The sequence below is a fragment of the Notamacropus eugenii genome, chromosome 6 (genome assembly GCF_028372415.1).
Source record: "Notamacropus eugenii isolate mMacEug1 chromosome 6, mMacEug1.pri_v2, whole genome shotgun sequence".
In the NCBI taxonomy this organism is placed as follows: Eukaryota; Metazoa; Chordata; class Mammalia; order Diprotodontia; family Macropodidae; genus Notamacropus; species Notamacropus eugenii.
Genome location: NC_092877.1, coordinates 52,853,858 through 52,878,484, shown reverse-complemented (window position 1 = coordinate 52,878,484; position 24,627 = coordinate 52,853,858). Strand labels below are relative to the sequence as shown.

The 24,627-nt window shown below is 39.5% G+C and overlaps 1 protein-coding gene across 6 annotated transcripts in view; it reads right to left on the bottom strand.

The window, feature by feature from the left end:
• Window positions 1–18,804, bottom strand: part of ADD1 (adducin 1) — a 111,616-nt gene extending 92,812 nt beyond the window's left edge. For all 6 annotated transcript variants that reach the window (XM_072620059.1, XM_072620056.1, XM_072620061.1 and 3 more), the window contains exon 1: window positions 18,558–18,804. The gene's annotated coding sequence lies outside the window, so the exon portion shown is untranslated. The remainder of the gene's footprint in view (window positions 1–18,557) is intronic.
• Between the last annotated feature and the right edge of the window lie 5,823 nt (window positions 18,805–24,627).

The window sequence follows — 24,627 nt, the reverse complement described above, 5'->3', positions numbered from 1 at the left end:
ATAAATGAACTAAAAAAAGGCCCAGAAGGTTTTACAAGTGAATTCTATCAAACATTTAAAGAGTAATTAATACCTAGGCCTGAGAAGCCCTAAAAAATAGTCAAAAAGCATAAGAGTTTTCCAAAACTTGTATCACTGTATTATATGCTTTATGGGGCAAATAGTTCTGATACCCAAAGTGAAGTGAGACAAAGAAGAAAATAAGAATTATAGATCGACTAATTTCATGAATGGATATTTATGTAAAAATGTTTAAATCTCTGCAATGACACCATAACAGTACAACCAGAAAATGATTCACTATGGCATGGAAGAGCCCTTATTTTGCTAGGTTAAAGGTATTTATTTTTAAATCAAAAGCTATCATTTTTATGACAAAGAAACAAAAGATACTTTCTCAGCATAAACAGGAGCAAGGAAAGGATGCATCCCCTCTTCATTATTATTTGGCATGGCTCTAGAAATGATGGTGATAGAAATAAGACAAAAGGAGAAGTGAAAAGATTATCCCTATCTGAAGATGACATGATGATGTACTTAGAAAACCAGAGAATTGGCTAAAAATAAATAAATGTTCTGATTAATAGTTTCAACAAAGTATCAGTATACAAAAGAATCAGTATACAAAAAAATCTATGATCATTTTACAGTACTAGCAAGAAAACTAGTGTTTTACAGTACTAGCAAAAACCAGGAAGGAAAACTGAGAGAAATTCCATTTAAAATAACTACAAAATACAAATTATTTGGGAATTAAACTACCAAAACTCACACAAGTTTTATGTATAACTACAACTACAAGACATTGTAGATAAAAAAGGAGACAACTGGAGAAATATTCACTGTTCATGGTTGGGCCATGTCAGAACAATTAAAGTTACTTAAATTAATTTACAGATTGTTATCATGCCAATGAAATTACATATGAAATACTTTTTAGAATTAGAGAAACTAAAATTCATTTGGAATAGAAAAAGACCTAGGATCTCAAAGGAAATGAGGGAAAAGTATGAATGAAGCATTACTAGCGTGGATAGCATTACCAAATCTGTGTATTATAACACAGAAGTTCTAAAATTTATTTGATACTGGTTAAAAAACATAGCTCAATGAAAGAGACCAAGTATTTGTATGAATTGATATGATGGGAGAACCAAGAGATCAAAATGCACAATGACTACAACAATGTTGAAAATGAAGAAGCCACTAAAATAAAAAACTTTGAAAAAGTTAAAAAAAAATTAAAATCCAGGAGAACAATGACACATATCTCTCCCCTCAAGCAGGGGACTACTTGAACAAAATATTTTACACACTGTCAGATGTAGTCACCGTATTAGATGAGTTCCCTTCCATCTATTTTGAATGTAACCTGTATTACTGTACTATATTGTGCCCTTGCCCAGGCTTCACCTGGAATTGCATTCCTTCCTCTCCTCCCTTAGAATCTTTACCCTTTTTGCAAAGCTCAGCGCACATGTAGCCTCCTGCTGGAGCTCTTTCCTGATCAGCTCTACACGCTCATGACTCCCCTCAACTGAAATTACCTTGTATCTATTTTTTATGTACTTATATGCAAACATACTTCCCTCAATAGAACATAAGTTCTTTGAGTGCATGGAACACTTTATTGGTTTTTAAATTAAATTCATTTAAAAAAATTAACAAATATCCTTTTCCTTTCCTTCCTACCTCTCCTTCCCTCACGGAAAAAAGAAGACAAGCGAACCCTTGTAATAAATAGTATACAAACAAATTCCTGTATAGACCACATCCCAAAAAACATGTTTAAATCTGTACTCTAAGTCTGATGGGCAGCACAGTTGGTCATGGTTCTGCAACTGTGGTTGGTAATTGCATTGAAGAGAGTTTCTAAGTTTTTCAAAGTTCATTGTTACAATGATGTGAGTTGTCTAGATTTTTGTTTACCCTGGGACTAGAACTTCGAAGACTCTGGAGAAGAGAATGAGGCTAATGACTTGGCATAGTTCTACCTCACTTAAATCCAATTCATGCACAGGTGCTCTTCAAGAACGGAAGAATGAATAACAAAAGGTACAATGATGATGTTATAGTATGAGTCATTCTCCTGGTCCTGCTTCACTTTGCTGTCCCCTTAAATCATTTCTTATAATATAGCAGTATTCCAATACATTCTTTTTAAAAATTTTTTTTAAATTTTAGACTCAAACACAAGAACTCAAATACAGAAGAAAGAAAAGAAAATGAAACATATCATAAAATTAAGTACAAAGGAAAAAAGCATGTCTGTATATAGTAGAACATGAGAAGATTCGCAATAAATTTTCATTTCAAGAAAGTCTGTATGATAAATACTACATGTTGCATTGAGAGCTATTCTCCTTTTTTTTTGCTTCCTTGTAAATTTTTCCTTGTTCTCTGCTGTACACTTTTTATTTTGTTCTTTTTTCCTCCTTCCCCACTACCACCAGAAGGCCACAATTAAGTGCAGACATATTTTTTCATATATATGCACACACACACATTCAAACATACATACATATATAGACATGTACTTTCCCTAACAAATTCTATGCCTGATGTTTGTTTTTTTGTTTGTGTGTATCTCTTATTTCCTATCCCTCTTGTGGTTTACTTCTACCTACGACCTTGACCTCCTATTACTTAACCCCCACCCAAGGATCCTTCCTATATCCTCCCAAAAATCTAAAGGTCTTCAATACCCCCTTTAACCTATTCCCTCACCCTTCCCTCTAAAGATCCCTCCCTTATCCTCTCCCCTTACTGTTTTATTTCCTCTGAATTTAGAAGAATTTTATACTCTTCTAGATATATATGTATTGTTCCCTCTTGAACCCATTCCTGGTGAAAGTAGGTTCCCAGAACTACCAGGCCTCCTCTCCACTCTAAGTCCTCTGCATCAGTTCTTCTCCTGGCACTTCATTTGTATAGGATAATTACTCTTTTTAACTGTTCCTAGATGGTTTTACATTTTACAGTCATATCATACTCAGGTTCTTGTCCCATCTTTCTTACAAACTAATTGCTAATGACAATCTTAGACGTATGTCTTACATCTTATATACATAAAAGGTAACTGGTCTGTCCTTACTGAATCCGTTGTAATCAGTCTTTGGTTTGTACCTTATGTTTCTCTTAGCTTTTGTATATCAAATCTTCTACTAAGTTCAGGTGTGTGTTTTTTTTTTTTTAACAAAGTTCTGAAAGTCTAACAGTTGATCAAATGTCAAATTTCTTTTCATTCAGGATTATGCTAAACTTTGCTAGTTATGTGATATTTTCGGCCTGAATCCCAGTTCTTTTGCTTTTTGATATACAGTGATCTAAGACCCGAGATCCTTTAGTGTCTCTGCTGCTAGGTCTTGTGTGATTCTAATTGTGGCACTGCCATATTTAAATTTTTTTTTTTGCTGCTCATAATATTTTCTCCTTGAGCTGGGCATTTTGGAATTTGACTACAATATTCCTATGAGTTTTTCTCATAGGAATGCTTTCAAGTGGTGATCAATGGATTTTTTTCTATTTCTACTCTCTCCCATCCCCTTGTTCTAATGCTTCAGGAAAATTTTCTTCAATTATTTCTTGTAATTACTATATCAAGATTCTTTTTTTAATCATAGCTTTCAGGTAGTCCAATTGTTCTTGTTTTCTCCTTGTGATCTGTTCTCCAGATCAACTGTTTTTCTTATAAGATGTTTCACTCTGTCTTCTATTTTTTTCATTTTTTATATTTTGATCTCTCATAACTTTGCTGGCTTCCCCTTGGCCAATTATGATTTTCAAGGGCTCATTTTTTTTCCTTAAGATTTTGGATCTCCTTTTCTAATTGGCTGACTTTCTTTTCATAATTTTGTTGTTTTTGTCAGACTGTTATTTTTTTTGTTCTTCCTCAATATCTCATTTGTTTTTAAAGTCTTTTTAATGTTCTTCTATAAATTCTTTTTGGGCAGGTGACCATTTGACATTACTCTTTGGGGTAGAAGATGGCTTCTTTGCTTCAATATCCTCCTCTGAAGATGAACCTCAGTCTTTTCTATTTCCATAACTTTCTGTGATTGGATTTTTTCTTCTTTGCCTGTAAGGTTTTTTTTGGTCTTAGTTTAGTTTTTATAATCACTTCCAGTCCTGTGGTATAGTTCTCTTCAATTCTCCCTTCTGACCTTGAACTCAGACTAAGACCTCCAGCCTCCTGTAGTGCCCATATCCCTGCCCCACTGCTTCTGCACTCACTAGGCATGTGCTGGTTCCTTCTCACCCCCTCTACTCTCCACAGCACAGCTGGGTCTGGTGTTCTTTGTCAGTAGAGATTCCCTCGGTCTTCCCTGGCTCAGAAGCCAAACTCCCCTCACTGTCCCAGGGAAAAAAGTTCCTATGGCTAAGGTCAAGGTAGCCTCCCCACCCAGCTAACCTCAGGGCTTGCCACTTGTTCTTTAAGTAGACTTTACAAATCTGCTAAGTATAAAGCAGAACCTGAGAGTTGCTTTAATTAATTCACTTCTCTAATTATTGGTAATTTGGAGAAGTTTTCATGTCTATTGATATATTGGATTTCTTCTAAGAAAACTGGCTGGTTATATCCTTTAACTCTTTATCAATTATTTTTGTCTTTGTATCCTCAATATTGAGGATAGTACCTGGCTACAAAAAGGTGCTTAATATATGCTTTTTTATTTCGTTGTAAGAGACAACTCAATCTAGAGGAATAGGCTATTGAAATGACTGGCATTTATAAAGACAAGAGACATTAATAAAACATGTTTTTAGAAAGACATGATCCAAAAATAAAGTAAAATTAAATTTAAACAATTAGAATTATCAAAAAGTGGAATGCACTGCCTTGAATCTCTTCAAGTGAAAGCTAGATGACCACTGGGTTTGACTAGGCAAATGGCTGCTAAGGTCTTTTCTAACTCAGATTACATGTTGGTGTTCTCTAAAACTTGAATTTGCTAATTCAGAAACATAAGACCTATAAAGAAGTAACATATACCCAAGAAGGAAAAAGCATATGCTTAATTACAACCATAAAAGCACTAATTATTGTTTTTCTTTAATCAAACCAAATCAAATGATTGCTTAATCTTAGCAAATATGGTCTTTGCTTCTACTTCCTTTTAGAAATACAAGTCAAAAAGTCAACAAAAGCAGAAACTGAATTCTAGAGGAAATGCATCCACCTTTTGTCATGCTGCATTACTAACATCTTGAAGAAATAACTATAAAAACTGTATTCTATATTATCCCAAGTATATGCAATACTCTTTTTTTAAAAAGTAGCCTTTGTTAATAAAGCCAAAAATTCAGGTGACAGTTTTATTATATTTGGAACTGTAACAATAGAAAAAAATACCAGTTTCTCACCAGACCCTAACTATATTGTGAACTAAGGTCATTATTTTCCTAAGCATAATTGCCTCTTTCACCTATAAAAGAGTACACTCTTCTAGCTAGATTTTATAAATTGGTACAAACAGTGAAACACAAAGTTATTTGTGTGAGAGAAAACTTGGTGAGAAAAAGAAGCATACTATATTGGAAAAAAATTCATTCACTCCTGAATACTAATCATCAACTGTGTCTGCAAGACATCTCTCCAAATGGATCTGGACATTGACAACCTTGGTGTTACCCTGGATTCCTCATTTACTCTACATAACTAATTAGTTCACAAACAAATCTTACATTTCTGCCATACAAGCCATTTTCTCCTTTCACAAAGCCACCACTCTATTTCAGGCCATCATCATCTCTTGCTAGTTGTTATCAAAAGAGCTTTCAAATTAGTCTCCTTGCCTCAAGCCTCTCCTCATTCCAATCCCAATGTCCACATTACTGCTAAAGTCATTTTCCTAACGTATTTGTCTGTCCATGTCACTCCTTACCCTAATTACTCAATGAACTCCAGTGGATCCCTATCATCTCTGGGATCAAACATAAACTCCTCTGTTTGGCATTTTAAGCTCTTCATAACTTGGCTCCATTCTACTTTTTCAGATTTCTTTGACATTACTCCCTTCCATATACTCCACGGTCCAGTCACGTCATCTCTATGGCTGTCTCTCACATATGATAACCCATATCCGTATCTTGGCAATGGCTATCCCAATTGCCTGGCATGCTCTCCATCACTTCATTCTCTTTGAATCCTTGGTTTTCCTCAAGACTTGATTCAAGTGTCATTTTATGTATGTGGTCTTTCCAGTTTCTTCTAGCTGCCTTCCTTGCCAAGGTAACTTTGTAGCTGTTTTTCCATATTTTTATGTACTTACATAAGTACATATTTCTTCTCCATTAGAATATTCCTTGAGACCAAGAACTTTTTTTGCTTTTGCTTTCTTTGTCTGGCATCTAGAACAGTGTCTGGAGCATAGCAGGTACTTAATAAATATCATCTTGCTGATTGATGGGTTGAGTCTTGAATTATAAAGACATTAGGTTTTTGTATATCTGGTCCACATAACTCAGCCTTCTTTGATCCATTAATCCTGAACCACATTTTCCTCATTGCCCACCAAAGTCTGAAATCACTAGGTATTAAGACATGTTCACTTAACTCAGAAGTTCTTACTAAGTTCTTTGCGAACTCTTTCTTCATCATCTGCAAGAGATACTAGTTCATATTTGTTTGGTCATTTTTCAGTCACGTCTGACTCTTCATGACCACATTTGGGGTTTTCTTGGCAAAGATACTGGACCACCTCATTTTACAGATGAGGAAATGAGGCAAACAAGATTAAGTGACTTGCTTAGGGTCATACAGCTAGTAAGTGTCTGAAGTCAGATTTGAACTCAGGAAGATGAATCTTCCTGACTCCAAATCTGGAACTCTGGAAGATGAATCTTCCTGACTCCAAATCTGGAACTCTATAAGTTGCTATTTTTGTGGTAGTTTTGTTGAAGCTCATCATGAGCACTGAAATGATGTTCCATGAAGCTTCCTGTGATCTTCAGTTACAAGATAAAATTAACTCTATTAAATTCTTTAACTGTCTCACATCAAGGAATCCTGAACCACCCTTCCACTTAGCTTCAATGTCTATAAACCTTTTGATTTCACTTATAGCACGAATGCCATACTGATGAGGTTTAGTTTGTCCTAATTTAGTAAGTTAATTCTTTGAACTAGAAAATGGTCAGACTTATGAGAATTACCAGTTTGTGATGATTAAAAAGGTTTAAGAGACATAGTTTTTGGGTAATATAATGATTTTATTAATAATGACAGCATGTTATTAATAAAAGGATGGTTATTTGACATCTGTCTCTTTAGACCAAACACCATCATGGTGAATGGGCTCAGGGTTTACATGTTCTTATGCAAGATTGGTTAAGAAAGAATATTACAATGAGGGGCTGAGTGATGTCATGTCACCCTTGGACAGAGAAACTATCTTAACTCAGACCATCTCCAACCTGGAGAAATATATTCAAAGAATTTATGCCCCACCCAAGCCTGAGCCGAACACAACTTGGCTACTCCACCAGGGTGGGGTCTTGAACAAGAAAGTTAGTCCAGTCTCATTATAAGCAATGTCCTTCAACAGAATGAACTTTTAAAAAGTTCATTTTAAAAAGACTTTAGAAAAAGAGAAGAACTCTGGATCTTTCCAAATTATTGGTTATTAATTATCATTTCTCTCAAGTTAAAATGTTTAAAGATTGTCTAAAAACCATATCACTCTCTTTTGCCAATCTACCACCACTGCAGAATAAAGCCACATTGGACTGAGGCTATTTTGTAGTTTTATTTGTATAACACAGGTCACTGTAGGAAAATAATTTATCAACAGTCAACCAATCTACTAGCAATGTACTTTTCCTTACCTAAATAGGTAGGTTTTTAGACAGCCAATCCAGTATCTCACTTGGGCTATGCCTGAAGTTAGACAGAACTGTCAAAACTTCTGCTCCACTGACACTGTCTTGAATAATCCTAGGTAATCTCTGCTCTATAATAAGACATTGAAGTAGTACTTATTCTGATATGATTATACCTCACAACTTATAGTAATAGTAGTGGATCAATATGTGTCATACCATGAAACATAAAAATAATTTAAGTAAACTTTTCCAAGTATAAAGGGCAAGGTAAAGGTAATATAAGGTAATGTAAAATAGCAGATAACCCAAGAACCTCAAAGAATAGCAGCATCTCCCCACCCTCCCCAAACGATACTGCTTTTAGTTCAGTCCCTTAAATCATCATCAAGAGAAGCAATTATCTTAAGGAGATGAGGCAGGGCAACTACCTCTGCAGATGCTGTAGCCCTGCCTCCTCAGTAGCTCTAGCTACTGAGAACCCCATAATAAAATTGTTACCACCAATGTCCTTGGCACCATCAAATGAATGTGGTTTTATCCATGAAATTAAGAATAAAAAAATGCATTACCATCTGTCTTGCCACTATACCTCATTTCTCTCCAACCTAGACTTTCTCTATTATGTCCCTGGGGCCTCTTCCTCTGAATGAATGGCTTTTCTCAGAACCTCTATTTAGAAAAGGCTTCTCAGATTAGCCATGCTTCATTCTTCTCCAAGCTGCACTGAGGATACCTTCATCATAACTAGCAGAGGCCCTAGGTTCAAATTCTGGTTTTTAAAGTGTTAGTTTGAAGAAGTCATTTAACCCTTTGGGATCTCAATTAACCCAGGTATAAAATACACAGGTTTAAAAAGATGATTTCTCATGTTCCTTAGAACTCTAAACCAATGGGTTTATGAATATGATTTTCAAAACTGACCATAGCTGATGAGATTAATTATAACCTTGAGTCTCTGAACACTTGAAACACTGAACTCTTGAAAAAAAAAAAAACTTCACAAGTTAATATATCCACTCAAGTTGTCTATTTTCACAATATAGTCTGTGATGAAAATATGCCAAACTGTGAGTCAGTAATACAACAGTCTGTTAATGTGAGGGACTTAGTTACTACCATAGAAGAAAAGCCAAATATTTTAAAACAAGTTAAAATATTTCAAAACAAGTAACACCTATCATCCAGGAGATAAATCTTTGTAACACCAAAGGATGAAATTATATATCTGTAAATGTCAGTTTACCCAGAAAAAGAAAACATTTGCATTCCTAAATCTACCAGGTTAGCAGGTTACTATGAAACTGCATCTGATTTTGTTTTATAATAAAAAGGTAGGGTAAAAAGACAAGCAGTATAATAGTACTAAAGAGTCCTAATGACAAATAGGCAACTAAGTACTGCAGTGGATAGAGTCTGATCTTGGTAGTCAGGAAGATCTAAGACCAAAACCTGCCTTAGACACTAATTGTGTGGGCAAGTCATTTAACCTTTCTCAGCCTCAGTTTCCTCATCTGTAAAAGGAGAATAATAGAACCTTCCTCACAGGGCTATTAAGAGAACAAAATGAGGTAACGAGAAAAGTGCTTTGTAAACCTTAAAGCATGATATAAATCCTATCCATTAATCAGTCAGCTAACAACCATTTATTAAGCACTTACTATATGCTAGGTGCTGTGCTAAGAACTGGGTATACAAAAAAAGTCAAAATATAGTCTCTGCTCTCAAAGAACTTACGATCTAATGGGGAAAACAGTATATGAAAACTTGATACAAACAGGATGTGTACATACACACACACATATAAATTCAGGGTAAGTTGGAGGTAATCAACAAAGGAGAAGGCACTAGCATTAAGGGGATCAACATTACCATAATTAAAAATAAGTGTAAAAAGATTATAAATTATAAACAGTTATTCCTCTTGAACTACTTTAAGAATCTATCTAAAACTTTTGGATGTCATTGTGTTTTCTTTCATCCAGTCATGTCCGACTCTTCATGATCCCAAGGACCATAGCACTCCACTGCTGTCCACAGGGTTTTCTTGGCAAAGATACTGGAGCGTCTTGCTATTTCTTTCTCCAGTGGATTAGGGCAAATAGAGATTAAGTGACTTGCCCAGAGTCACACCTCGAGTAAGTGTGTCTGAGGCCTTATCTGGACTCAGGTTTTCCTGACTCCAGGACCAGTGTTCTATCCACTAAGTCATCTAGTTGCCTCAAGTCCCAAGAACTTAAGAGTCTAAAACATAGACTTGATGGTTATAATCTGTATTGATGGCTGGCTTTCTCTACACTAACAATTAATCAACAGTTAACAAAGAACTGGGCAGTAAGAGTCCAGTCCTCACAGCATGCACAGAGGGCTCTGACCAATGCCTATCCACATGAGGATATTTTGAGTCTGTTTCTGGAAGTTCATGATAACATATAATGAAGGGGCCCTGTCCTGGATTCAGAGAATGCATAGGCATTCTGTGACTCTTTCCTGTACAGTGAAGACTTTCTATGTGATGAAGAAAAGACTTTTAACTACCTAGTGGGTCGGAACTGAGTGTACACAAAAGGCTCCAATGGAGAAACTTAAAGTCTCTTTTTCCTGGTGATGATTAAGACAAGAACAGCTGTAAGCCTTTAGGTGAGGAGAAACATAGAACATGAAGGGATGAAGACAGAACAAGCTGTATAAGGTTTGAGCCTATAGCATGAAAAAGAATCCTGGCCCTTGCAGGGAACCCCTAGAACTTTGGGCAGAGGAGGAAGAGATAACCAGTCAAACTCTGGGTCCCTACCTGCTTGTGACCATCTGGGTTTATAGACTAAGTCCAGAGTCTCACTACAAATCAAGAAGCATTTCTTAAACACCCATGTGCTAGAGACTAAAGATAAAACGACAAATATGAAACAGTCCCTGCCTTCATGGTGCTTACATTGTATGGGGGGAATATCCATACATATAGAGAGTAAATATGAGATAATTTGTTCGGGGAGTTGGACAGGAAAGCACAAGCAGATGGAAGAATAAGAAAGACCTTGACAACATTTAGCTGAGATCTGAGTTTGTTTTTCTAATCATATGCATTTTTATTAACAGATCAACAGACAAATAATCATGGTAGATACCTTCAGCTCATTCTTCTAATAAGTTTGTTGATCTGGCCTTCCCTGTTCCCAGCATCCTATCTTCCACAAAAATATATAATCTTCTTCATTCCAATTTGGAAGGCCAGAGGAAGTTGTTCTGTTTTGTAGAGCTTGCCAATAGTAAAGCCAGTCATGGTACACTTTAGCTCTTTCATAGATAATCTTCCTCTATCTTTGGAAGCTTTATTATAGCCACCATCTTCATTCAACGGTTTGACCTTCTGTTCTAAAAAGACCTTTCACCTTTTCAGAAGGGATTCTCTAAAAGATGGCAGATTCTTCTTTTCTTCCACAACTACCATGATTAAAACTGAAAAGTGGCTTAAGAGAGCTTTGAAGGAAGCTGGAGATCATAAGAAGTGAGGATGGAGTGGATTCCAGACATAAGGAACAGCTTGTTCAAAGGTACAAAGATGAGAAAGAGACTGTCAGCCAATTAGCAAGATCTCACAGTAAATTAAAAGTATTGTGTAATAGGTTAGGAAAGGGGCCTTGAGCTTCTGATTGATGGGAATTTATAATCTGTAGGCCACCCCAGAACTCTCATACTGCTTTCTAGCCATCTTCCTGCCAGGCTGCATCAAAGTCCCACTGCCCATCGCCTTTCCTTCTCTAGCTCTGGGAGCAAAAACCAAATCAAGACCACAATTCCTAGAAACCAATTTTCAATCAATTGCCCTATGACTCCAATCACCATTTGATCACTTTCCAGACCACATGACCCAATTTTGATCCCTGTTTCCCTTTTAGAAGGCAAGCTCCTTAAAGGTAGGGACTTTCTATCACATACCCAGCAGGTATAAAGCTGTTAATGCTTGTTTCATTCATTCATTTATTCATTAATTCATTCAAACGTAGCTTGGAACCAAGTAATAAAGGGCTGTAAATGTCAAAAGAGTTTGTATTTGATCCTAGAAACATTAAGGAGTCACTGGAGTTCCCGAGCAAGGGAGTAACATTCTAAGACCTGTGCTTTTGAAATATCACTTTGGCAGTTGTATGAATGATAGAGGAATGGGTGGATACATAGAGATGTTAGAAGTCTATTACAAGTACCACTTCTATTACAAATACCACTTCTAGGTCTGTATCCCAAAGAAATTTTTTTAAAAAGGAAAAAGAGCTATAAAGCAAAAATATTTATAGCAGCTCTTTTTGTGGTGGCAAAGAGTTGGAAATGGATACCCATTGATTGGGGGAATGTCTGAACAAGTTGTGTTATGTGACTGTGATGGAATACTGTTGTGCTATAAGAAATCATGAGCAGAAAAACTGGAAAGACTTACTTGAACTGATGCAAAGTAAAGTGAGCAGAACCAGAACATTGCACACAGCAGCAACAATATTGTACAATGACCAACTGTGAATAACTTTTAGCTATTGTCAGCAATAAAAGGACCTATGAGGAAGAATGCTATCTACCCCCAGAGAAAGACCTGATGGAATATGAATATAGATCGAAGCATACTGGTTTTTTTTAAACTTCATTTTTCTTGGTTTTTTGGTCTGTTTTCTTTCACAACATAGCTAATATGGAAATGTTTTGCATGACTGCACATGCAGTATAAACTTTATTAAATTGCTTGTCTTTCCAGTGAGGGGCAGAGGAGAGAAGATGGGAGGGAGTATAGAACTCAAAATTATAAAAAACAAAGGTTAAAATTGTTTTTACGTGTAATTGCAAAAAATAAAATATCAAAATAAAAAAAGAACTCTATTGCAAGAATCCAAGAGAAAGGTAATGAGGGATTGAACTATCAATGAACAGACATTTATTAAGCACCTATTATGTGAGAGGTTCTGTACTAAGAGATTAGGGTGATGACAGTATGAGTGGAAAGAAGGAAATGGTTGTAAGAAATATTATGGAGGTAGAATCAACAAAATTTGGCAAATGATTATAAAATGGAGTTGTGGGATATTAAGAAGTTGATAATCAAAAAGGCTGTGAACCTTTGGATAAATAAAAACCAAGGTAGAGTTATATCTGAGGGCTTATGGGAGTATGGATATAAAAGGTTCTCTTTGGAATTTAATGAGTTTGAGATGCCTTCAGGAAATTCAGATTGAAATTCCTCGCAGACAAACTGGTGATGTGGAACTAGAGCTAAGAGCTGTATATGCAGATCTGGGAATCATCAACACAGAGACAACTGAACCCATGGGAGCTGATAAACTCACCAAGTGAGAACGTAGAGAGAGAAGAAAAGAGTCCAGGACAGAGTCTTTAGGGTACATCCACAATTAGGAGGTAGGACACAGACCATAAATTTAGAAAAGGAGATTGAGAAGTCAGACAAATAAGAGGAGACCTAATCAATCACCAAACATTTCTTACGTGCTTACTATGTTCCAGAAACTATTAAATGCTGGAGATAAAAAGACAAAAGTAGAAGCATACCTGCCCTCAAGAAGTTATGTTTTAAAGGAAAAGACAATACGTACACATAAGTGTATACATAAAATATTCAAAATAAAATCCAGGTGGTTTTGATGAGTGAACTAGTTGCTGGCTTAAGGAAGGGTGAGAGAATTGGTAAGAGGTTCCATGCTGAAGGTGGCACTTAAGTTGAGTCTTGAAGGAAGCTAGGAATTCCAAAAGGCAAAAGTGAGAAGGTAATATTTTTTAGGGACAGCAGACAGTCATGTGTATGGAAAAGTAAACCAACATGTGGACAATAGAGTACGTGGAAAAGAGTATAAGAATACTAGAAATGCACAAAGGAGATAGATTGTAAAGAAATTTGTGTCAAACAAAGTTTAAGCTTGATTCCAGAGGTAATAGAGAGTAGAAAGAAGTATCAGATAGGGAGACCAAATAAGAGAACATAGCAATAGTCTAAGTGAGAGGTAATGAACTGGGCTGGTGGCCATATATAGCAGAGAGGACATAAGCAAGGGATATGAAGGGTAAAGGAAGAAAATAAGTATTTATTAAATGCCAGGTACTGGGCTAAGTGCTTTCTAAATAATCTCATCATAAATAAATAAATGATCATCATGGCTATTATTGTTCCCATTTTTTTGTTTTTTTACAGTTGATGAAACTGAGACAAACAGTTAAGTGACTTGTCCAGGGTCACAAAGTTAGGAAGTGATCAGATCTTCCTTATTTCAGACCCAGCACTCCATCCACTGTGCCACCTATCTGTATCTAGGAAGAGTAACAAACTTTGGCAACTAAGGAGGGAGGCAACTGAGCAGTGAGTGAAAAATCAGAGCTGAGGATAGTGCTGAGATTGCAAACCTAGGTATGCCCTTAGTCATAATAAGAGGGAAGTTTGGAAATGTCCAAGAGGCAATTCCTGATGCAGAACTGAAGCAAGGGAGAAAGACTGTGGCTGGACATAGTGATGGGAATCATTTGTTAATGATGGTAAATTGAACTTATGGAAGCTGATGAGGATCACCAAATGTGAGGGTATAGAAAAAAAAGAGAAAAGAGCCCAGGCCAGAGTGTTAGGCACAATCAGAATTAGTGAACATAATACAATTGATGAATCAGCAAAGGAGACTGAGGAGTGATCAGAAAAGTAGAAAGTGAACCAGGAGAGAACAGTATCAAGACAATCCAGTATTCAGGAGAAAAGGGTGGTCAACTGTGTCAAATGCTGATCAGGAAAGGAGGGTTACTGAAGTGATTAAATTTGGAACTTAACAGATCGTTGGTAACACTGAAGAAAAGTTTCTGTTGAATGAAGAACTGGAAAACAAATGCAAAAGACTGTGAAGATCCTAGAAGTACTAAAGGTTCAGTGGGAGCACAGAGATTGGACCAGGGCTCCTTAGGTTCCATAAGCAGGTTAGATGACAGTCCCAGGAGACTTCAGGGCTTTGAGGTAGGGCAAAGAGTAAAGCCTAAAGAACTTCCATCTATATTCAGATGCACGAGATCTACTGATTCTTGTCTCATTCAACACAAGTCAATCAGTCAACAAACGTTTATTAAGTGCCTATTAAGGCACTGTGCCAAACTTTGGAGATAGAAATATGAAAAGGGAAGCCAGTTCTTATCCTCAAGCAGCTTACAAACTAATGGATTGAGGTCACAAAGAGAGGAGGAGGGGCATGATGAAGTACAAAGGAATGCAGTCCAGTTGAAAATGAAGAGACAGCTGACCTGGGGGCCTCCTTAAATGAAGGTTTGGGGAGCTCTCTGCTCTACCCTCCAATCAACATAGTCCCTGGAGCATAGGGTACTGATGAGATACTAGTACCAAGGCAGATGTGATCTTGCAGGATGATGAGATTCGTGGGGTCATGACAGAGAAGTCTAAAAAAGGAGTGAAGCCTGGTGGAAAAAAAGCAACCAGGATAAAGGAGTAAAGGAGAAAGGCAAGGGGCAAGGACACTCCCAGGGGTAACAGGCCAGGTTGGGAGGCTAAGGGACCAGGCAAGCAGGGCAAAGAAGCGGGGAAAGCAACAAGTCTTTGATATTAAAGTTAGGTTGAACAAAGAAGAGCTAGGTGCTTTAAGACTTTCAGAATTGGCACATCTATATTAAATTACTGGGACTAAAATATTGGATTTTAAAAAAAATAACTATGAAGAATCTCATCAAAATCCTATTCTTACAATGCCACTTCCTAGCATGGAAGTGACCTGGGGTTTCTGAAAGGTTAGCCAGGGGGCATAAACTTGGATGTATCCTATCAACCAAGAAAAGGCTGTAATAAAATTTAGTGACAAGACTAGCTGAGCGGAACAGCTTTGCCACCAGGTTGACCACAAGGCAATGAATTATTTTGTTCTACAGTAACTTTTAAAAATCACTAATAGTTATGTTTTTATCTATCTATCTATCTATCTATCTATCTATCTATCTATCTATCTATCGGCAGAAGGGTTCCTGAGCAAATGTTGAAGAACTAAAAAGAAAATCAAAATTGAGGTCTTTGAGACCAGTAGCCTAACCAAAACAATTTATAAGGGAAGCTAAATCCTCATTCTAATCCAACTATCACAATTATATTGTTTCTACACAACACTTTATACAGAATATTTCCATTTTGCAAACATAAAATATCCAAGAAAAATATCAAGTCTATTCTTGGAACATCATGTTCTTACGAATAAAAGAAAATGCCAAGTATAGGAAACAATTGGCGTGATAAGCTTCTACTACGAGTGAACAATATGTTATTCAATAAAAATTCATTACAAAAATTTTTGAAACATATTCTGATAAAGCCAAACTAAAATAAAATTATCTAGAAGTGGCTAGCTGAAAATATGTAATCATTCCAAGAAACATGTGTGATACAATACCAATCAAAATAGTTTCCTTCTCATCAGATAACTTCAGATATGGAAAAGCATATATAATACATAATATTATATATATGCCTATATAATATTAATATTTAGACAGGGAAAAACACCCTCTAGACAAGAAATTCTAGTCAGGCTCACTGCTTTGCAACTTTAAGACTTAAACCAAAGCATGCCACAAGTAGCAAACTAACTCCACAGTGGTATAGCAAGCATGATATAACCACATCAAAGTCTTTCTAAAGCAGTTTTGACTGTCAAAACCATTCACTTCCTTAGTAAACAAGTCTACGGTTTTGGTTTTCTCCATGGTATAAATCATAATACAAGGCAGCATTGTATAATGGATAAGAGTGTGGGGCTTGAAGTCAGGAAGATCTGAGATCAAATTCTGACTGATGCTTATTAGCTGTTGTGACCCTGGGTGAGTCTCTATGTGTCTGTCAAAACAACTAGAAACTGCTCATAATATAGTTCCTGAGTTCACTTTAAGAAAGCATATACCATCAGGAAAACAACAAATACAAGAAAAACGCTGTAAAGGGAATAAACAAAAATTGAATGCTTTGTAACTATAGTTGCCAAGTTTCGATCAGAATAAGAGTTCAGAAAATGCATCTCCATTCCTTCACTGCAAGAGTGGAGGGCACTGGGTATGGAACAGTGCATATACTATAAGACATGCTAGTGAATTTCATTGAATTGTTTTTTTCCCCTCTTTTTAAAATCAATGTTACAAGAGAAGGCCCCATGGGGAGGGAATGGGATAAATTTGGAAATGAATGTGATATAAAAACAAAAGTCATCAATAAAAAAAAATCCTTAATTTAAAAATACATACAGGACAGCTCTCCTAGCGATGTTTTCCCTTCTGTTTCACAAATTCATGTCAATAAACCTTCAATCAACCCCCCATCCCCTAAAATGCTCTAATTTACTCAAAACAAAACTCTTATCAGCCATCATTATATATTCCCTGGATCTCACAATCAAATTCTGCCATTTTAAGGGTATTTTATGAATCAGTATGGTGGCAATACCTGTAGCTCCCCACTGCCCTAAAAGCAGTTGTAACTACAGAATATTCTGTGGCCATGCATCTCCAAAGTGCAAAAAAAAGATAATTCTTAACAAGGACCTTTTGAAACATTTAAAAAACAACAAGGTTAATGAACGACTACCAAGTGCAATAAAATTCAGGAAAGATTAAGTCTGACCCTTCTTCCTACCCCTAAAGCAGATATTAAATCTCCAGTATGGTTTTTCCCCTTTTTTGCTGAAATAATTTTCAATGTATTAAAAAAAAAAACCCAAGCATATGTATTTTGCACATATACACCTGTACTCTAAAAGAGTTTAGATAACGCTTTATTATATGAATACTATGAACGCAATCATTTTTATGTTTATACTAGATCTTCCACTTAATAACTCATGAAAACCCCCCCAGAACATGGCCTACCCTCGATGCTGCTGCTTCACTAGGCAACAAAAACCCTGAACAGTTCTATCCCATAGAGAACTGCAAATCTACCATCTTTCCTAGCAACCTTTCCTTGCTAAAGGGTTTATGTTATTGTCAGCACGCACCATCTAAGCTGGACAGTTACAGCGTCTACCTCCCCCACCCACCGCTTTGATACAAAGTAACCGTGCACGCCGAACCCTGCAATGGCACTTCGCTGCAGGAGGCAGTGGGGATGAGCGCCCCGATCCCTCCCCGAAGGGCCAGGGTAGGGTTCCTCCTCCCTCCCTCCTCCTCTCACAAGCCCCCATTCGAATGCTTTGCCACCGAACCCTCAGCCTGAGCCTTCCCCGCTTTCAGTAGAAGAGTGCCCACTCTAATGCCCCTTCGTCCGCCCAGGATTTAATCCCAGGACTCGTTAATCCTGCTCATGACCTGGAGGCCCCCCCAACCCCACCTCCACCCCCACCCCCACCCCACCGGCCTCCTCCCCAGTGCTGGAGCCAGTGTGAGCTCCCCCACCCTCATGCAGCCCTCTTAGAGGATGCCTCAGCGCCCCCCTGCCTCCTCGTCATCTCCCCCTCCTCTACGGCCCCCCCACTTCGGCAGAGCCTTCCGCACTATCTCCCCGCAAGCCGAACCCCCCTCTTATAGGGAGCCCCCTCCTCCCCACCAGAGGGCCTCTACCCGAAGACTGACCCCGCCACCTTCCCCGTTCCTCCAAGACTGCCGAGCCCCCTCCCCACAAACACCCCCTCCCCCTTCCCTTCAAGCCCCTTGACAGCCTCTTCCCCCGAAGGCGTCTCCCTCTCCTCCTCCCCCTCCTCTCTCCGCCTTCCCCCGCCCCTGCTCACCTCCACCGGAGAATCTGAGGCCGCGCGGGGCTCGCTCCCCTCCGCACAGGCAGCGGCGGCTAAGGCAATAGCAGCAGAGGCGGCGGGGGCGACAGCAGCAACGCCCGGGCGTCCCTCACCCTGCTCTCCCCTGCTCCCCTCTCCCTCACCCTCTCCGCGCCCCGCCTCCCTCCAGCAGCGGCGGCGCAGCCTCAGCCCCGGGCCGACACCCCCGCCCTCCGCCCGCTCCCCTTCCCCTTCCCGGCCCGGCCCACCTCGGCTCCTCCCCTCACCACAGGGTGCGGCCTGAGGGGGCCGCAGCCCAACAACGCGCCACTCCATTGGCCCCGCCTGCCGCCCAGGCCCCGCAGTCCATCTAAAGTGCTTGGGGATTGGCCCGACACAAGAGTGGAGGGAGGGGCGGGTGGGGCGGGGAATGGGAGGGGCAAGCTGGAGACAGGCGGGGAAGGGGCGGGGCGAATTAATCCCCGCCCCCAGACGGTCCCTTTCCCTACCCCACCCCCCACTAGTTCACTCTCCCGCCTCCTTCTTTTTCGGCTCCTACAGCTTCTTCGCCCCGCCCGTGGGGGCTCCACTCCTCCGACCTCCTCCCCCTCGCCTTCACCTCCCTCCCTCCGTCTTTTCTCCTACTCTTTGGGCCTCTTCATCTCGCTCTCTCTTCTCCCCCATCTTCCCTACCTCCTCCTCCTCTCTTGCTTTCCTCCCTATCCCTGTGTCCCTCTTTTTCTCCTCCTCCTCCTTCCCATCCCCCACTCTTCTCTGTTAATGCCAGTCTGGGGAATTAAGGACTCTCTGCCTTAAGGCGCTAAGTGGATAGAGGTCGGACCCGAAAAATTAAATGTCTTTCCCCAAGGTCACCTAGGCAATAGAAGCCTTCAGAATTTCCCCCAGTTGGAGGAGGAGTCCATCTTGCCCCTCTGCACAGGAATCCCCAAACCTGACAGTTTCTCTTGAGCACCTCCACTTTCCAGTAAAGAAGTTACTGCCTCAGGATGTGGTCCACTCTGATGGGGTGCTTGGGGGCGTGGACCTGGGCCCCAGTTCTAAGGTCCCATTTCTCCCTAGCCTCAGAACGCTGTCCCAGGCAGTTTCTCCCCAGCCCAACAGACAAGCCTGTCCCAGCAACAACAACTTTTATCTCCTTTCCTGCTACGGTAGCCAGCTGCACCTATGAAACTCATGCGTTTGAACCAGCTGTGTCCTGGCTTAAGAGGCTGTGCGCTGGGTCACAACCACATTTACTACTCACTGACCAATCATAGGTGTCCTAGACTTGGACGGACCTGCACTCCCTTACGTTAATCTTGTCTAACAAGACATTGAGGAAAGATGCCTGGTTTTTCCTGGTCAGCCCTGACCCTTGGTAGACTTAGTGACTGTTCATGCCTAAAACCACACCTCCAGGTAGCCCCTGCCTTGGGCTATTTCCCAATGAATTTTGGGTAAAATACCTTCGCAGTAGATAATAAGAGTGCATATTCCTTTAAGAACTGACCGCTCCTTAACCACTCCTTAATCCCATCCCAAAACACCCATAGCATATTTGGCACAAGTAATACTATAGAATATACTGTATAAACTTAAACTGTATCCCTTTAAGGTTGCAGGTTCCCTAAGAATTCTTGACGGCTGAAAAGAGTAATAAATCTTTACCTTGACTTCAACAATGGTTGAGTTCGTGAATTATTCTTCAGATGACCTGCCCCTGGTACCCCGGTCTTTGTGGAGGTCTCACACCCCCTTTCCAGCCCTCATCATATTTGGTGCCCAACATGGGGCCTATAATTGGGGTATAATTCCAAATTGCTTTCCAGAATGGTCTGATCAATTCATAGCTCCATTAAAAGTGCATCATCCATAGGCCCTCCACCAATTGTTATTTTACTTTTTCTCCTCTTTACAAATCTGATATGTGAGGTAGAACCTTAAAATTGTTTCAGTTTGCAATTCTCTCATCTGTAATTTGGAGCATTTTTCTCCACCTGGTTGTTAATAATAGGTTACCTTTCCTTAGAGAATTGTGTGTTTATATCCTTTGACCATTTATCTATTATGGAATGGCTCTTGTTTTTATATATTTCCATTAGTTTCCTACATATCTTCAATCCATTTCATTTTCAGTCCCTATGGGAAGACCTTAGTACAGAGAAAAGAGTGATGGTTTTGAAATCTGAGGAACCAAGTTCAGATCCCACCTCTGCCAAATCAAAACCTTTCTAGACTTTGATTTCCTTGTCTGTAAAATAAGAAACTTGAACTTGTCAGCTCCCTAAAGCCCTTTCCCAGGGGCAGATAAAGGACAAAATGAATAAAGTGCTGGGGCTGCAGTCAGGAAGACAGACATCTCCCTGAGTTCAAATCTGGCCTCAGACACTTACTACTGTGTGGCCTTGGACAAGTCACTTAATGCTGTTTGCCTCAGTTTCATCATCTGTAAAATGAGCTGGAGAAGGAAATGACAAACCACTCCAGTATCTCTGCCAAGAAAAACCCAAATGGGGTCATGAACAGTCTGAAACGACTGAACAGCAACATGCCAGATGACATGTTAGGGCTGGGGATCCAGATACAACCAATGAAACAATTTCAGTCTCAAGGAGCTTACAATATTCAACAAGCATTTATTAAATAGATGATTATAGACCCTTTTATATAACAGGCATGGCTAGAAATGCAGTGATTAAAGCTTAACAAAATAAATACTTGTGGAATGAATTTAATGGTAACCTTCTAAAAGTAATTTCTACATCAAAACCCTGTGAACACAAGGCAGCTTCTCCTGGGTTTCCTGGGAGAGGAGAGGGGAGGGAGGTGAATCTCTAGAGAGACCAGTCTTGTAGGCCACCACCTCAGTAGCCCAAGTAGCCTGTTGCTAAGGCTGGCCCTAATCAAGACAGGCCAATAGACTCTGTGGTGTTCTGATAAGAACCTAAACTTGGTGGAGTGCTGAGCCCCAGAGGGAAGAGGACAGAGCACAGAGAATGGGGTGCGTAGCTGGCAGGATGTCTGTAAATTAAGACAACCAGTTCAGTTCTGCTCAGAGTGCAACTTCAACCTTTGCCACAACGTACAGGAAAGAGAAGGCTATTGCTAGAGTAATTCTATGGGTTAACCTCCTGTCCTGGCTGCCTGGCAGCAGGTCCAGGGCCCCTCGATTTACTCCAGTTCCCAAAGTGATAAGTTTTAAGTAGCTTTGGCAAGATGACAGTTTGTGTGTGTGTATTTTTTTCTCCCAGAGGATATGAGTACATTTACATTAATAGCAGCCTTCCTTTCCCCCTTCTCTGAGCAGACCATATAGGAAATGCAGGGAAACCTAGTGTCATAAGACCTGGATTCAGGCCAGATATTGTCACTCACTAACTCAATGTGTGACCTTGGACGATCCCTTGACCTCCTTTGTAAAATGTTTCTTCCTTTTTAAAATGAAGGGATTGGACCAGATGACCTTTCAAGACCCTTTCAGCTCTAATATTATATAATAATATATTGCCTCTTAGCCTCATAGAAGAGCTATAAGAAGACACCTGCCTCGCATTCCCCAACTTCTTTTCAGGGGAGGGATGGAGGTCTACGGGTGTGAAACATTGCATACGTTGCCAAATTATTTCAATGTATTGATGTTTTACTGATTTTTTTCTCTTCTTTCCAACCCCAAATTCTTTGTCATATGAGATATTTTCTGAGGAGGGTAAGGGGAAAGTACAGGGAGAAAAATTTTGGCCATATTAACAACAAAATACATCAATCAATGTGATTTTTTAAAAAAAATCATATGTTCTAAGATCCCTTTCAGCTCCAAATCTCTGTATTACATGTCCTGGGGTTCTATCTCTAACGTTCATGTTAGTTTCCTTTAAAACTCAGCTCAAAGGACATTTTCTTTGTGACACCTTTCCTTTCCTGGTCCCACATCTCCTAAAAATTACCTTCCATTAATTTTGTATATATTCAGTATATAATCATATGTGTCTATGTCGGCTTCACCTTTCCCCCATTAAAAACTAAACTCCCTGAAGACAGGCATGGTTTCACATTTATCTTTGTATCCCAAGCGCTTAGTGCCTAGATCATGGATCTATAGCTAGGAGACACCTCAGAGCCATCTAGTTGTCCCCACTCATTTTACAGAATAGGACACTGAGTCCCATGGAAGTTAAAGGATTTGCCTTATATTACAGATATAATGTCAGAAGTGGAATTTGGTCCCTGCTCCTCTGATCGAGAGTCAGTGTCCAATTGCACTTCTGTTCCTCATGGTATATAGCTCTTTCTAGGTCTATAACATTCCCTATTCAAGGCTCCAACAGTCTCTTTCCTCTACTCCCTTCCAGGTCAGGCATTGTAAGTTCTGAGCCCTACGTTTCTGCCCTTGGGTTTTAACTAAAATGAGAAAATCATTTGCAGTGGTGAAGGTGTTTTCCTACACTGCCCCTGGGCAGGTGTCAAAGGGCCCCAGAGGAAGTGTGGGGTGGAGGTGGGCCACACCCTCCAGATTTGTATGTCCCTGCTCTCCCTTTCAGGCCCAAGCATCAGCACTTGACTATCTTCTGGTGCTACCTTCGTTCCAGCTTTCAATCTGAACCCTGGATAGCATTTTAATATAAAATACTGTCACCAGATAGGACAGTAATTAAAGTCAGGGGAATGCATGACATTCTCAACTCAGAAAACTAGCTGGAGAGATAGAAGTGTTGTTCATATCCAGCTATAATGATCATGTCAGCTAGAGAGAAGGGGAGAGAATTTTATCTCTATTTTATTTAATTTTATCTTTATTTTGGTTCTGTCTTTAGCTTAGATGTGCTAAAAAGAGTTTCCCTAAAAACAGTGCAAGTGTTATCAAGCAAGCAACATATACTATGTGCTTACTTTGTGCCAGGCCCAGTGCTAAACCCTAGGACTACACAGACAAAAATCAAACAGTCTCTCTCTTCAAGGGACTTACAAGTGAATGGCAGAGACAGCATGTGTACATGTGATTATATACAGAATCAATGCAAAATTAATAAAAGATTATTGGGGGTGATGCTCTAGTATCTCAGGGACCAGGAAGAACATGGTGCTTGAGCTAATGTTTGAAGGAAACTAGTGAATTTAGAAGTGAGATGGGGAGTTTATCCCAGATAACTTAGGGCAAAGGCAAGGACCCAAGGGACCGAGCATCCTGAATGTGGCTGTGTAAAAGGAGTGTCCCATGATCCCCAAGATGCCCACGCTAAGGTGTCTGGAGATAGTTGATCAAAGGATCTTGAGAAGTAGTTAGGTAGGTGGAGAACTAGGGGATTATGGAGACAAGAGAAGAAGGTGGGGAGGAAGAGGAGGGGATGATCAAAAGTTAATTACAGAGAGGTCAAGAAAGATGAAAACTGAGAAAAGGCCATGAATGATCATTGATAACCTTAGAAAGAGCAGTTTCAGCATGGTGATGGGGTCAGATACCAGATGCCAAGGCTGTGGGAAGACATCCAGCAGGGAGGAAGTAGAGGCAGGGAATGTAGATGATTCTTTCTAGGATCTAGGCAGTTAAAGGGAGAAGAAATACAGGCTAACAACTTGAGGGGATAGCAGGGCTCCTCCCCAAACCCATCCTGTCCTGATTGGTGATTTGCTCACATGGTCCACAATTATCAGACCAGTCCTGGCCATACTTGGCTTTACTCCCTGGCTACCTCTTCACCAATTTATTCTCCACTATGCTATCCTTTTCTATTTCCTTTTATAGTTCTTTTATAGTTGGAACCATAATCCAGTCAGTACTGCTGTAGCTACTGGAAAGGATGTGTTGATCTGTTCTCCTAGATCTTTTTTCCTTCTCCATGACTTTTCAAATCAAAACACTCCTCCTAGGGCTTGTCCCCACTATGTGCATAGTGTACCTCTATTAGAACAAAAGCTCCTTGAGGGCAGAAGCTATTTAGTATTTGTATCCTTAGCATTGAATGCTTTATCATCCTTTTGTTAAGGGATTTGGGGAGAAGGAAAGAGAGAGAGAGAGAGAGAGAGAGAGAGAGAGAGAGAGAGAGAGAGAGAGAGCACAAATTTGATAGAAAAAACTCCTGGATTTGGC